Source organism: Callospermophilus lateralis, chromosome 20, assembly GCF_048772815.1.
Source record: "Callospermophilus lateralis isolate mCalLat2 chromosome 20, mCalLat2.hap1, whole genome shotgun sequence".
Lineage (NCBI taxonomy): Eukaryota > Metazoa > Chordata > Mammalia > Rodentia > Sciuridae > Callospermophilus > Callospermophilus lateralis.
In genome coordinates, this window is record NC_135324.1 from 949,448 (window position 1) to 964,701 (window position 15,254).

General features: G+C 57.3%; 1 protein-coding gene across 1 annotated transcript in view; it reads left to right on the plus strand.

The window, feature by feature from the left end:
* The window catches only part of Chchd6 (coiled-coil-helix-coiled-coil-helix domain containing 6), a 179,968-nt gene that overhangs the window by 141,697 nt on the left and 23,017 nt on the right, over positions 1-15,254 (plus strand). The gene's annotated exons all lie outside the window — the stretch shown is intronic.

Below are 15,254 nucleotides of genomic sequence, written 5' to 3' on the forward strand. Positions count from 1 at the left end.
AGCTCTTCTTGCCTGAAAGTCACTTCAGCTGATTCGTTTTTAATTGAGTGATCGCTAAGCCTTGAACGGAGCGCGTGTAATCATCTGGATTTCTGGACAGAGAGGTCTCTTCCCTGGCCTGTCTGTCACTGAGGAGCTCATTCACATTCCCCGCCTCGTCTCAGTCCTCCGTGGGGACTGGCAGACGGCTTCCCAGCTCTGGCCTACCTTGAACGAGGTCAGGACAGACATTGAGCATACCTCACCGTCCCCATGTCTTGCTCAGGAATTGCTAGAAAGGCCATTCATCCAGTGAGTCCCAGTTTTTTTGTCTGTTTGTTTGTTGAATTTTTTAATATTTATTTTTTAGTTTTTGGTGGACACAACATCTTTGTTTATATGTGGTGCTGAGGATCGAACCCGGGCTGCACGCATGCCAGGCGAGCGCGCTGCCCCTTGAGCCACATCCCCAGCCCGCGTCCCAGTTCTTTATCATTATCACAAAAACAAAATGGTCCCAGTGCCTTGAGAGCAGGACTCCATAAGGCATGGAGTCCTAGGGAGATCAAGTGGCCTGGGAAAGGAGCCCCCAGGGCCAGCCGACCTCCTGGGGCCAGGTTGTTACCCTTTTTACAGTTTTCGGTGATGGAATGTAGGTGGGAAGGCCGGAGGGGTGGGACCCAGGTGGGCCAAAGGAGTCGTCTGGATCTGGCTTCACCCAGAGCTCCCCTGGGGTGGATGCAGGAAGGTCCAGGGGAGGAGTGAGGGGTGTGAGGCCTGAACCCCGGCAGTGAATGGCTCCCTGGGTTCCTCTGGTGGCCCCTGGTGGGGTGTGGGGAGGAGGTGGCCCTGGGGCCGTAGCTGGGGGTCTCTGGAGTCCCTGCTCCCTGGTCCCCATGGGAGCTGCTCGCTCCCTATCTTCCTCCCTATCTGCCTCCCCTTGGCCCTGGAGTGGATCCGCCATCTGTGGACAGGGATCCGGGACACCCTCTGCCCCATGTCCCCCTCTGCAGTTGTGCTGATGAGGTCTTAAGTCACAGCAGCAGAAAAGCTGACTACACCCTGTGACCCAAGAGGAGCCAGGTCCCCCTAACTCTCAAGTGCTTTCCTCCTAAGTAAGGTGCCCCAAGGCACCCCCAGCCCCCCTCTCCTGGGTCCTCTGGTTCTGGACACATTTCCCTTTAGACAGAAGCAGGGACAGGCCACCAGGGACTTCAGGAAGCACAGAGCACCCTGCCCCCCAGGAACCTGCCAGTCCTCACAGGAACACAGGGGTCTGCTGAGGGCCAGCAGCGCCCAGGGCACCTGCCACTCGGCCTCTGCACCTGGGGGCCACTGGAGGCCCAGAGACTGCTCATGCCTTTACAAGACAAAGGACAGCCATTAAGCTTAGGGAGAAAGACAAGAGGTGCAGAGGGGATGGGGTTGGAGGCCACCAGGGAGCTGTGGAGGGGACAGGAGGGCTGCAGGCTGCACTTTGAAAGAGAGAAGTTGGCAGGTGCCTTCCATTTGGGCCCACGTGCCCATCTCCCCATCAGCACCGCGCATGGCCGTGGTAGGGAGCGGGCAGGGTGCGCGTGCGCAGGTGCCCTTGCTCTAGGGGGCTGGCCAGGTGAGGGTGGGGTTGGCCCACAGAGGCCACCTGGGAGGGGTCTCTTTTGTTTGCTGATTAGCACGGTGCAGGTGGCCCTGCCACACAGCTGAGGTGGAGCGATCCTGGCCTTCCTTCTTCCTGCACCAGTGGTGCCCAGCAGGGATCCAGAGGTGCTGCCACAGCTTGTGTGACAGCAGGCGCTTCCTAGGCCTTTAGTTATTTCATTTAAAAAGTCACCAACGCCTGGGATAAAACATTTACAGTCGATGCCAAATGGAACTCGCCTTTCCCACCGGCTCCTTGTCCCCCTCACCAGAGTGGCCACTGCCAGTGTGTCTTTAAACCCCTTCCGGAAACCTGAATGCGTATTGCAGAGTGTGTGTCAGCCACACGGAGTCACACTGCACTGTGTGAAACTCGCGTTCTTCCACCTTAATAACCCACCATGCCTCCCGTGTGTCAGCCTTCCCGTTCCTGCTACTGCTGCAGAGCTGACACGCGACATCCTCAAGCCGCAAAGCACCTTCCAATCAGTGTGATCTAATTGCCTCATTTTGCCAGAACCCGGGGAGGTGAGGCGACTTGCCCCAGGGCACCGTGAGTCAGCTGGGAAGGGAGAGAAGGGCTCCCCAGGCCTCGGGTAGGGAGGACAGAATTGCAGAGCCTAGTGGTAGGAGGGGGCCTCTATGACCCCAGACTTTTCCTTGGCTGGATTAGCCACTGAGCCCCCATCCCCAGCCCTTTTTTATATTTTATTCAGAGACAGGGGTTTTCTGAGTTCTTAGGACCTTATTAAGTTGTTGAGGCTGCCCTCCAACTTGCCATCCTCCTGCCTCAGCCTCCTGAGCCTGCCACTGACAAAGTGTCCCTCTTTCCCCAATACAGACTGTCCCTCCGTCATCCCACCATCGGATGTAGGTTGGTAGGAAGGAGCAAAAGTCTTTTTTAAAGGACTTGCATCTGGCTGTGTGATTGCCCGGCTGGACGTGGGGCAGGACATGGGCCCCTTGCTCACAGTAGGTCAGAACTGGCCCCCGAGTGTGGCTTAGCCCTGGGGCTCACAGTCTGTAGATCTGGGAGGCCCTTAGAGCTCAGCCATCCCCCCAAGCCCTAGCACCCCACCCCCCAGGATAAGCACCCTCAGCGTGGATACCCCCAGGGGTGCCCCTCACCTACCAGGCAGCACATAGGAAAGCCACAGTCGAAAGGGCACCTCTTCCCGGGTCATCAATTTTACATGAGGTGTCGAGGGGAGAAATGCTATTTTTATATTAAAGCAAACACTGATATTATGGAATAGCTTGGAAAATTCAAGTTGTGTTTTGAGATAAAGGAGGCAATTTCAAAGCAATTTTATCCTTCCTTGCCTCGGGCCACTTCTGGCATTACCCCTGGACCCTGGAGGGTACACGTTCTCTCTTGTGCCCTTGGGGACTTGGTGGAAAGTGCATTGGTTAGAGGAGGCTCGTTTTCTCAGGAAGTGCAAGTTGATCTGCAGGATGTTCAAGCCTAGAAGCAAAACAGAGGTCCCTGGGCAGCTGAGGCCTGGGTCTCTGCTCCAGACCAGCTCTGTTATCCCCTGTCCGCATGACCCACCCTGTGTCCTCTGGACCCTCAGAGTTTCTTTCACGTACCTTTGGTTCACATTAGCCTGACTAATTGAATGATCCCTTCTCTCTTTTGATACCAGGGATTGAGCCCAGGGGTGCTTAGCCACTGAGCCCCCCATCCCCAGCCCTTTTTTATATTTTATTCAGAGACAGGGGTTTTCTGAGTTCTTAGGGCCTTGCGAAGCCGTTGAGGCTGGCCTCCAACTTGCCATCCTCCTGCCTCAGCCTCCTGAGCCTGCCACTGACAAAGCGTGCCTCTTTCAACCGGGACGTTGTTAACAGAGCAGACCTGCTTGTCCATCTGATGGTGTCCTGGACATCTTCCCCACCAGGTCTTAACTGAAGACTCTCTCCCTCCCTCGCCTGGTGCCTGGTGTGGGGTCCCGCAGTCTGGCCTTGGCCACTCGCTGATTCTGTGACATTGGTGGGTTTCTTCTTCCCTCTGAATCTGTTTTCTCATCTATAAAAAATGACATTCCGACTTCACTGGCTGGTGGAATTGAACGAGATCCTTTGCACTTGGCGTAGACAACCTCCGGCCACTGGCCTTTCTTCCGTGTGTCCCCGGGGACCCTGGACATGCTGTTCCCTCTCCCTGAAATGCGCTTCCCGTTCCTCTCCTCCAGCCACCCCGGCTCTGAGGTCTTGGCTGGATGGATCCAGATCAGGAGCCTTCCTTGAGGGACCGTCCTGGGGGTTGTGACCATAGACTGCGGATCCTGCCTCACAGGCTCCATGAGGCCTGGGGGTGGCTCGGTGGGTTCCACTGAGACCTCCTCCTGCTGCCACCTGCACAGGCTGTTGGCAGTGACACCCTTGGGTCTGTGGGCCCAGCACCAGGCCACCAGCTCGCTGCCCCTGGACTGTCCAGTCAGGCCGGGGGACACCACCCTGCGCGTCCTCGGCAGAACTGAGACTCAGACGCTGTTTGACCGCCTGCTTGACCCTCTGGGGTGCCCTTTACCCCTCAAGCCAGAGAGTGTCCAGCACTTGACCCTGGGCTCTGGTGCCATCCTCAGCGCCCACCCCACTGTGAGGAGGCTGTCTGATGCTTCTAGAAGTTTCCGCCCTCCATGTGCTGCTCAGGGTCTCTGGACCTGTGCAGTACTTTCCCCTCCTGGACTATCAGCTGCCTGAGGCCAGGGACGGGTTCTTCATGTGTCTGATGTTAGTTGTTGAAGGACACGAGACTTTTATTCTGTTTATTCACTCCTCATATGGTGCTGAGGATGGAGCCCAGGGCCTCACGCGTGCCAGGCAGGCGCTCTACGCTCAGCCACCTGACCTTTCTCCCGAGTGTCCCCAGGGGCCCTATAAATAAACTATATTTTATAGTTTATTTACAGTTTATTAAATAAACTACAAAATATAGTTTATTTAGAGACAGGCCCTCACTGAGCTGCTTAGGGCCTAGCTAAGTGGCTGAGGCTGGCCTCCACCTTGTGATCCTCCTGCCTCAGCCTCCTGAGCCGCTGGGATGACAGGCGTGGGCCACCGTGCCCTACCTAAAACTTTTTCAGACGTCACTTCAAATGGAACTTTGTCGTTTTTTCTTAATTGGTTACCAGACACTTCTTCTGTGGGCTTGTGCTTGAAGGATCCCACTGTTTTGAATTCACTTTTTCAGATCCCCGTCTATACCCTCAAACAAGCGCTTCCCTTCGATTCTTAGACCACCTCCCACAGAGACAGGGCCAAGCAGCTGCCCTTTATGCTCCTCTGTAGCCACCTCTGTCCCACATCACCGGGCTTGGGTTCCCAGGAGCCATGGGTTCTTGGGGGGTGTGTGTGTCCCTGGCCACTTTCCCCAGGCCTCTGCAGCCTGGAACAGCGGGGCCACAAAGTGAGGTTGTCACCCAGCCCTGTGCGGTGAGACCCAACTCTCGCCTGTCACCCCCACTCGTCCTCCGACGGCTGGTGGTTAGTATTCAGTGTAAATCCATTTTCTTCAAAAACCTGTGCAGTTATGACTAATTAACACAGTCTTACATTTGTGTGTCGCCTTAGGACATGCGAAGGGGTGTTCGCGGCTCTGACCCTTCACTCCCCTGGAAGGAGGGGGGAGTGAACCCCCCCAGCCACTCAGCCAGCGACACACGCACCCCAAAGTGGCGGACACATCAGGAGACTCAGCCAACCCCCGGGAGACACAGAGCGCAGGTCTCCGACCCTGGCCATGGCGCCAACAGAGAGAGCATGACACTGGGCCCTGCCCAAGAGTCCCCTCCACCAAGGATCCGCTTCCGGGAGGTCTCCCCTAAAGCCACAGGCCCAGCACCCTCGTGAGCGGGTCACCCACCGCAGGTTTGGACAGCTCAGGACAGAGGGCCGTTCCCAGGGGTGTGGAACCTGGGGAGGGCAGGGTGGGCCACCCCTACAGGTTGAGGAGGCCAGGCTGGGGACAGGAGGCACACCTGGGAGGACGCTGTGGACCACCTGACCACAGAGGTGACAGGGCAGCGCAGTCCCCAAGCCAGTCAGGCCTAGGTTGAGCTGAGAAGGCACCCAGCGTTAGCCAGGAAAATAGGAAAGCGGCTCAGAGCCCGGCAGACCCCAGGCCAAGCCAGGGGGACCCAGGGGCCGGTGGCTGCAGTGCATTGTGGGATGCCTGTCTTGGTACAGAGCAGGGGGGGACTGGTTCCTTCTGCCCTGCAGAAGAATGGCGCTGTCCAGCAGAAGGCCACTGTTGGGTGTCAACGCAGGTGGACAGGAGAGGATTAGCAGAGGAAGCAGTATCCACAACATCGCGAGGCCTAGAGGCCAGAGAGGCACTGAGTGAGGTGCAGACCCTTCAGGGACAAGGCCAAGGTCATTACCGAGTCCACCCCATCCCAAAGGGAGACTCTTGGACGCCACTCTGCCGGCACTGGGAGATTCTAGAGGGTGTCAGCTGGGATCTGTGTTTAAGGAACCCTCCGCCAGTGGAGGGCAAGGAAAACTGAGCCAGAGGAAGCAGGAGCAGGGGACAGGATGGCGCGTGTGTCAGCTGTATCCTGGCAATTGTCCACTCATAAGATAATAAAGATGGATGGGTGGCGCACACCTGTCTTCCCAGCGGCTCTGGAGGCCGAGGCAGGAGGATCGCAGGTTGGAGGCCAGCCTCAGCCACTCAGCAAGACCCTGTCTCTAAATAAAATCTAAAAAGGGCTGGGGACGGGGCTCTGGGGTTAGCGCCCCTGGGTTCCATCCCTGGTACCACAAAATATATATATGTATTGGATGAGACCAGGATGGTGGAGAGACAAGGAAGGATTCAAGGGACAGGGCTGTCTGCATGTGTCGCCAGTTTGACACGGGGCCCCTCAGGGTCAGGAAGCTGTGGTGATTGAGAGGTGACTGTCCAGGACCTGGTGTGGGGTAACCGGTCACCAGGGCAGGATCTTCAGAAAGCAGATGCATGAGAGCCAGGGGGTGGGGGTTTGGAAAGAGGAGGAGCGTTTGGAAGGGGGGTCCCCCAGGGGACAGAGGCCCACAGAGGCAGGAGGCAGCCCATGCAGTGCCCTTCTGTGAGGGCCACCCAGATCTCAGGGCTCAGCCAAGGCTTGCTGGGGTGACAGCTGCAGAAACCACCAAGTTCTTGGTCTCCCCCCACCCCCCCACCCCGCCACACCTCCCAGCCCGCCACCCTGGGACAGGCTCCGCGTGAGCATGACCCCGCTCTGTGTCACTTCCTTTTGTCCCTGAAAGTCTTCCAGCCACTGTCACCCTGCTGTCCCAAGAACTTGCGGAGCACACTCCCACCTCCCAAGCTGTGCCTCACATGGTTCAGGTTTCTGCCTGGTGTCACCCAGCAGACAGAGGTCTCCCTTCCCTGACGTCCTGTTGAAGGTGACTCCCCCACTTTATCTGCTTTGGGTTTTTATTTATATTTATTTATTTTGGGTCCTGGGGATGGAACCCAGGGGCACCTACCCACTAAGCCCCGTCCCCAGCCCTTTTTTTATTTTATTCAGAGACAGGGTCTCGCTGAGTTGCTGAGGCTGGCCTCCACCTTGTGATCCTCCAACCTCAGCCTCCCTAGCCGCTGGGATGACAGACGTGGGCCACTGCGCCTGACTGCTTTGGGTTTTGAAGTGGCACTTGGGACTATATAGAATCACTGACGTCCTTATACACACACAGACACACACACACACACACTGTTACCTCTTCTGCTTACTGCACTGCTCACTGGTAATGGAACCAGCTTGGTAAATAATAGACCCTCAATAAATATTTGTCCAGTTAATGAAAGAGACGAGTGGAACTGCGAGGGACTGGGCAAAGCGCTCTTTAGTTCATGTCATTCATCTCTGCGTGCCTTTCTTGAATGTTTATTTCTAGATGTGTTGCAAGTTATAAGTTCACTTTTTTTTGGGGGGGCGGGGGTGCTGGGCATTGAACCTAGGGCCTGCGCATGCGAGGTGACACTCTACCAACTGAGCTGTGCTCCTAACCCGATCGTTGCATTTTTAAAAAATTTTTCACTGGTTCTTTTTAGATGCACGCGACAGTAGGGTGCATTTGGACAAATTGTGCATGTGCGGAGTGTGACTTGTTGTAATTGGGATCCGTGGGGTGTCCCTGGTCGTGGGTTCCTATGTGAACATGGGAAAGCGACGTCCATTCATTCCCCTATCCCCTCCCCTCCCTTTAGGCCCCTGCGTCTCTTCCAGTGCACTGCTCCCCCCCCATTGTGGCCAACCGTCCCGCGTCACAGTCAGCACAGGGCTCAGGGACCCAGATGGATGGTGGGTGTCTTCTGAGGACACAGAGGCGGAGGACGCTTGGTCCCGCAGGAAGGTGCTGTGGGTGGCCTGGGCAGCAGCAGCTCGAGTCAGACCTCGTCCTGTGCTGGCACTAGGGACCCAGGGCCATGGTGACAGGGTAGGGTTGGAGCAGCTGGTGGACGTGGGCAAGGAGGCCATCAGGAGCCCCCTGCTGGGAGCCTGAGTTTGCTCAGGACAGATTCCTGAGGGACTCCAGGGTCCCCCACACCCACGGGCGGAGGAGGCAGGTCACCCGATTGTCCGGGCTCCAGAACTGGACATGGGGTCGGAGCCAGTGTCGCGCGGGGAGATCCGAGGGTCTCAGGAGGACAAGAAGCACAGGCCACCCTGACGCAAAAGGGCAGGGCCAGGGCTGAGGCCAGAGAGAAGGACGGGGGACGGGGCACGGCTGTGGGGGGCTTTGGAGCGTCACCATCTCAGATTGGGGGCCCAGGGGGGCTCCGGGCTGATCCTGGCCTGGGCACCTCGTTTGACATAAAGCAAGGGCAGGTCAGGAAAGGGGGACGCAGGAGCCACTGCAGACGGCCAGCCGCGGCCACTCCACAGAGTAAGACTCACCCGCCCATTGAGTGTGAGCTGGCTGCACACTGGGCCCTTCCACACTCACTCACACTCACACAGTCACACACTCATCATCATACACACACTCAAACACACATTCATACTCCACACACTCTTGCACACTCACCCTCTGACACACACATTCATAATCACACTCACACACTCACGCTCTCACACACACTCATACTCACACACTCATACTCACACATACAGTTGCATACACTCATAATCACAGTCTCACACACACTCATACTCAGTCACAATCACACCTCACACACATTGAAACACACACATTCAGACTCACTCATACACACACTCATACAGTCATAATCACACTCATACACACACTCTCACACTCATTCTGACACATTCATAATCACACTGATACACGCTCTCACACAGTCACACTCACACACACTCATACTCACACTCATAATCACACATACTCTGACACACATTCATAATCACACTCACTCATACATTCACACTCTCACACAAACACACACTCATAGTCATACTCACACTCACATTCATAATCACAGTCTCACACACACAGTCATACACTCACACACACTCATACCCAGTCACACAGTCACATCTCACACACACTCACATTCAGACTCATACTCATATACATACTCATACACTCATAATCACACACATACCCACACAGACTCACACACTCTGACACTCATTCCTGACACACACATTCATAATCACACTCATACACACTCACAGTTACACACTCATACTCACACATACTCTCTGACACACATTTATAATCACACACTCATACACTCACACACACACACTCAAACACATACTTGTACTCACACACCCACTCATAATCACACACATACTCATAGTCACACACACTCAAACATATGCACTTACACTTACATACTCACACACAGTCACATACACACACTGATAATCATACACAGTCACATTCAGTCACACTCACACTCAGTCACTCATACTCACACTCACACTCTGACACACACACTCACACACACTCACACTGATAGCCTGGACCTGTTTAGGGAGCCTCACTCTGCTCCTTTTCCGCCCGAGCCTGGCTGTTTCCACGTGAGCAGCTCCACACCGACCGCCCATCGCCTCCCCTGCCCTGGGAACCCGCGTTCTGCGAGCTTCCAGAAGCTTCGGCTAATTAGGCTGCTAGATTCCGGGCCCCGGCTGACCAGGCCTGGCCGTGCGGACGGCGCTTTGGCAGAGACGCGCCTTCTGCAATCTGCTCTCGGGCTCTGGGGCTTCCCGGCCTTGGCCCTGGCCCTGGCCCTGGCCTGTGTCCAGCGGCCCCCATTTGCCAGAGTCCCTCCTGCGCCCCGCACAGCCAAGATTCTGGGCTTGGCTGCTTTTCTGCAGGGCCGTCTCCATGCATTGGCACCGCGTTCCGCTCACGTGGCTTTTGATTCGATGCTTTTCTTCCTGGGGGACCCTGGGCACCCGGGACCTGGGTGGGACTCCCCCGGAGCTGTGGTCAGAGCGTGCTCTCGTGGCCAAGGGGGCGACACCCGGGGCAGGATCTGCCTGGCTCAGCCTCAGTTTCCTCACCTTGACCTTCCAGTTGTCCTTGAGCCATCCAGGATCTGCCTGCTGGACAGTCCCCCCACAGTGCCCGGCAGAGGAAGGCCGCTGCACCTTGTGAGCAGCCGTGTCCCGGTTGGATCTGAGTTCTGGGGACATGGCTGGAGGACCCAGAGCCTGGTGCCCGGGATGCTTCCTTCCTCCTAGAAGCGTTTGGCCCAATGCCCCCACTTTGGGCGAAGACTCCAGATCCCTGATTCCCACACCTCAGTATCCCCATTCCCTGGTGGTGCCCTAGGCTGTGCCCAGCTGCGTTCCACATCAGCTGGCCAGCTCCCTTAGGGACAGACGGCTCAGCAAACCCTCTCCCCTCATAAGTCAGCCACTGCGCCCTGAGTGCTTCTGACTGTCCCCAGCTACTCGGGGACTTTGATTGAAGACCGCTGTGTGCCAGGGACCGTGACCCACCCTGGGGTCCACGCATGCCCAGAAGAGGCCGGAGCCCACCTCTGTGGACTGGCCCTCCCCAGGGAGACGCCTGTCAGTCCCCTCAGACGGCTCCTGGCTCCTGTGGGTCCGAGTGGGGGATGTTTGTGGAGTTGTGCAAACACTGACGGGTGTGACTGCGGCCACCCTGTTCTGAGCATTCTTTGTGCATGACCTCATTCCCAGCCCGCCATGTCCTAGGAAGGATCTCCTGTCTGTCACCCTCCTCCCTTTTACACAGAGGTCTTGACAGGAGCCTGCAGGGACACTGGGAGGAGCTTCCCACCCTCACCACAGTCTGAGCCCCTGGCCCGTGTGTGCCTGTCACCACTGCCCCCTGGGCTACCTGCCATTATTCTTAGAATGCACCTTAATTGTCTTTCTGGTTACACATACATCCGGGAGCCCTTCGCTCCCCTTTAGACTCTTTTATTTGGGGGTGGTGGGTAACAGGGGAGTGAACTCAGGAGCACTCAAGTTGCTGAGGCTGGCCTCCACTTTGTGATCCTCCTGCCTCAGCCTCCCGAGCCTCTGGGAGGACAGGTGTGCAGCACTGTGCCCGGCTACAGGCTTTCCTCTTTCAGTGAGGGGACAGCAGGGGCACAGGTTTGTGTTTTTCCTGTCCAGGGCTAAGGATGGAGCCCAGTGCTCCCCAGTTAGGCCTCAGGAGGCGTGACCCCTGCTTCGGTAGAGGGACCCTGGCACCCCAAGAGTTGCTGGGGACTCTCCTGAAGGGCATGGCGGTGAATCCGCCCAGAGTTACGGCATCTAAGGATCCTGGGTGATGATCTGCCGGGGCTCCTCTTCTCCCCGGGACTCCTGGCCCCCGACCCGGGACAGCCTCCTCCTCCGCCCTGCACACAGCAGCCCCTCCTCCCCTCCTCCAGCTGCTGGTGCACATCTGAAGGCGCAAGGCCTGATCTCCATTAATTAAATCTGCCATTAAAAATTAAATAACGTGAGGAGGAAGGTGCGAGTGTTATCTCTGCGGGTTTCAAAAGTCACAGTGTTTCTTCAATTACTTTGCAAGCCGTTTTCATATTTCATACCGAATGATTTCTCCAAGGGCCTGGATTTGCAAGATCAAAAGAGAGCGTGAGGGTGAGGGCAGCAAGGCGGGCAGCTGAGGGGGACAGGAACTGGTGGAAGAGGAGACTGGCCTGCTGTCCTGGGCCAGGGCAGGAGCAGCAAGCCATGAGCGCAGGGCAGAGAGAGAAGCCTGCGCGTTGGGGTGTGTGGTGTGATGGCTGGTGCAAGGGCAAGCGCCCGTCCATGGGCCTGGAGGATGGTGACTGTGGGGCTTGAGCCCTGGAAGACACTCACCTAAGCAAAGAGCTGGGTTCCTGGCTTACTGTGTCCCTACGTCTGCGTGAGGTGTGCTGGGGGATAGAGTCTAAGGGGGAGGCAGGCGCAGTGATGCACATCTGTCATCCCAGCCGCTCAGGAGGCTGAGGCAGGAGGATCACAAGGTGGAGCCCAGCCTCAGCCACTTAGCAAGGCCCTGAGCAACTCAGGGAGACCCTGTCTCTCAATAAGAAATAAAAAGGGCTGGGGACGGGGCTCAGGGGTTGAGCACCCCTGGGTTCAATCCCTGGTACCAAAAAAATTATAATAATACACCATTTGACCCAAGGGCTTGGCTTCTAGAATGTTCCCTTAGATGTACTCATGTGTGCACCAAGTCCTAGGTGCCAGCAGGTTCCTCTGAGCACTGTTGTGGTGGTGGGGACCACAGGTGGCCTGGGACGTCTCTGCCACGCAGAGACACTGATTCATTTGTCCATCTGTGTGTGTTTCTGGGGTGCTGGGGACGGGCCCCAGGACCTCGTGCTCACTGGCCAAGGACTCTACGTGGAGAGGCCCCCAGCCCAGAAAGGTTCATTCAGAGGGAAGACAGGTAAGGGCCCTGGGAAGTGAAAAATGACTCAGGACACGTCACCTGCTGTGGTGGGGTGTCAGGGACATCCGGGCCCTGGGCAGGCTGCCTGCGCAGCGTGCCCACCAGGGCCCAGAGGAAGAAGGGCAGGCTGGGCACCAGCTGACCAGCAGGCCCGCCCTTGCTCGGTGCCCTCTGCCCTCCTGTCCTTGTCCTTTAAGCCACGGGAGTTAATAACTTCTCAAAAACACTGTTTACTGTAAAGAACAAGATCAGGCCACGGCGCGGGGTCCAGCTGCCAAGAGGACCATCTGGCCCAGGTCCCCTAATTACGGTGACACTGTGTTGTGTGCAGACCCCACAAGCCCAGGGACCGGGCTGCTGTTGTGTTGGGGTCCCCTGGCCCCGAGAGGCTTCTCAGGATGAGCCCTGTTGGTGGCCAGGCCTAGTCGCCCTCTTGTAGTGGTGACCCATGGAGTGACCTTACCCCCAAAGAGGGAGGGACACGTGGTCCCCTCCAGCAAGATCGGGGTGTGGGGGCCTGTGGATGAGGGCTGGTGAACACAGGAAGCCAGCATGGTGCTCCTCAGTCGTGGGCAGGAGGACTTCCTGTACCCGGGGTGGCCGTCCGGTCCCCAGGTCCCCACAGCGGGGTCTGCTCCACAGTGGCAGTCCCCAGGTCCCCACAGCGGGGCCGAGAGGAGGGGAGTTTCACTGAGTCATTCTGAGAAACAATAGAGGAAGTTGCTGTGGGGACATCGCGGCCACTTCTTGGCCTGTGGGTACTTCCGATGACAAATCTAGCTGACCACACGGTCACTCCGAGCTTGCAGTCTAACTTGGCTGTGGCCAGACTGTCCCCGGTGCGACAAGATCCAGAGCAAGGACTCCGGGTGTCTCCTGCTAGCCAGGCCCCGTCTAGACCCCGGGTCTCCCTTCCAGAGGGACGTCAGCAGGTGCCCGGGCCTGACACCAAGGGGCCCCATGGATGTGACAAGCCACAGGAAGTGAGGAGTTTAGCCAAAGAGAAGGCTTGAGCAAGTCTGTGGGAGAGGACACAGGCCAGGATCTGCAGAGGGACTTGGGATGAGCCACGTGTCAGTGTCAGAAAATCCAGGCCTCATCACAGAAGGCTGGGCTGGGCAGAGTGGGTGCTGAGCGCCAGCCCGTCCCTGAGCCACCCTGGGAAGTAGAGGACACCTGTCTTGCAGTTTAGCAAACAAGGCTCAGAGGAATGAAGTGGCTTATCCCAAGACCACAGGCAGCACGTGCCTGAGTGAAGGTTAAAATGTGGGTCTGTGGGGGCCCACGCCTGTCATCCCAACAGATCGGGAGGCTGAGGCAGGAGGATCACAAGGTGGAGGCCAGCCTCAGCAACTTAGTGAGGCCCTAAGCAGCTCAGGAGACCCTGTCTCTAAATAAAATATATAATGGGCTGGGGACAGGGCTCAGGGGTCGAGGGCCCCTGGGTCCAATCCCTGGTACCAAAAGATATATGTATATATCATGTGGCTCCTCTCTGTCCCTACCTCTGCCGGGGACACCCAGGGTTGGTTGAGGCAAGATCAGAGTCTCTGGGTTTGAACCTGATTCCCAGAAGCCCTGACTCGCGGCCCCTTGGAATCCCACAGACCTGCATCCAAGTGGCCTCCGTGTCCCCACCCAGGGCTTGTCCTCAGGGGCTCCCCCTCCCCATGGACCTCCTGGGTAGCACTTCCGGGAGGCTGGGCTGCAGTGGGACAGTCCCCAGAGCGTTCTGGTTCCCGCCCAGACTGCCCTCCTCGCCCAGGGAGCCTGGGCAACGCCCACCACCCACCTATGGCCCCCGGGTCCCTGCGTGGCTGCTACTGTGGCCCCTTGCCTCTCGCTGTCTGAGGATTGCTGTCCCCGGGCTGGGGCACAGGGCCGCACCCAGGGCCCTCACAGGCCTCCTGCCTCTGACCGGTGGCCCAGGACTGCCAAGGGTCTGGCCTCAGACTGACCCCGTGTTTTATGGCTGTGACCTTCATCACCCGCCCTGGGGAGAGGTGGCCACTGTGGCCACTCCCTGCCCTCCCCACAGGCCCGGCTGCAGGGCTGCTTTTGGGAATCTGCTTCCTGTGGGAGCCAGCGTCACAGCCTGGCCTCTGCTGCCCACGCGTCTGCCCGTGTGGAACGTGGTGGCCAGTGGTTGCTAAAGCTGCACAGGGACAAGAGGGTGCTGGCCTGTGAGGCCCAGAGAAGCCAAGTTACTTAGCAGGAGAGGACGGCGGATTCTCTCCTTAAAGATAGTGAATATGGGGCTGGGGCCAGAGCTGGGGCTCAGTGGCAGAGCGCTTGCCTGGCGCACATGGGGCACTGAGTTTGGTCCTCAGCACCATATAAATAAATAAAGGCATCGTGTCCATTTACAACTAAAACTTTTTAAAACTTTTTAAAAAAGCGACAGTGAATATACCACGCATGGTGGCCCACACCTGTCCTCCCAGTGGCTCAGGAGGCTGAGGCAGGAGGATTGCAAGGTGGAGGCCAGCCTCAGCCACTTAGCGAGGCCCTCAGCCACTTAGCGAGACCCTATCTCTAAATAAGAAATAAAAAGGGCTGGGGACGGGGCTTGGGGACTCTGCGCTGCTGGGTTCCATCCCCAGCACCAAAAAATGAATAAGAAGATGGTGAAGGTCCCAGGTTTGGGGGGCCGCACAGCCTCTGCCAGACTCCTCAGCCTCACCTCCGGGGCAGCCGTAGAGGGCACACACAGATGTGCACGTGGCCGGGTGCCAGGAGGGCTTTCTTTACCAGAGCAGGTGGCAGCAGGTTGGGCTCATGGGCCGAGGGAGGCCACCCTGACGAGA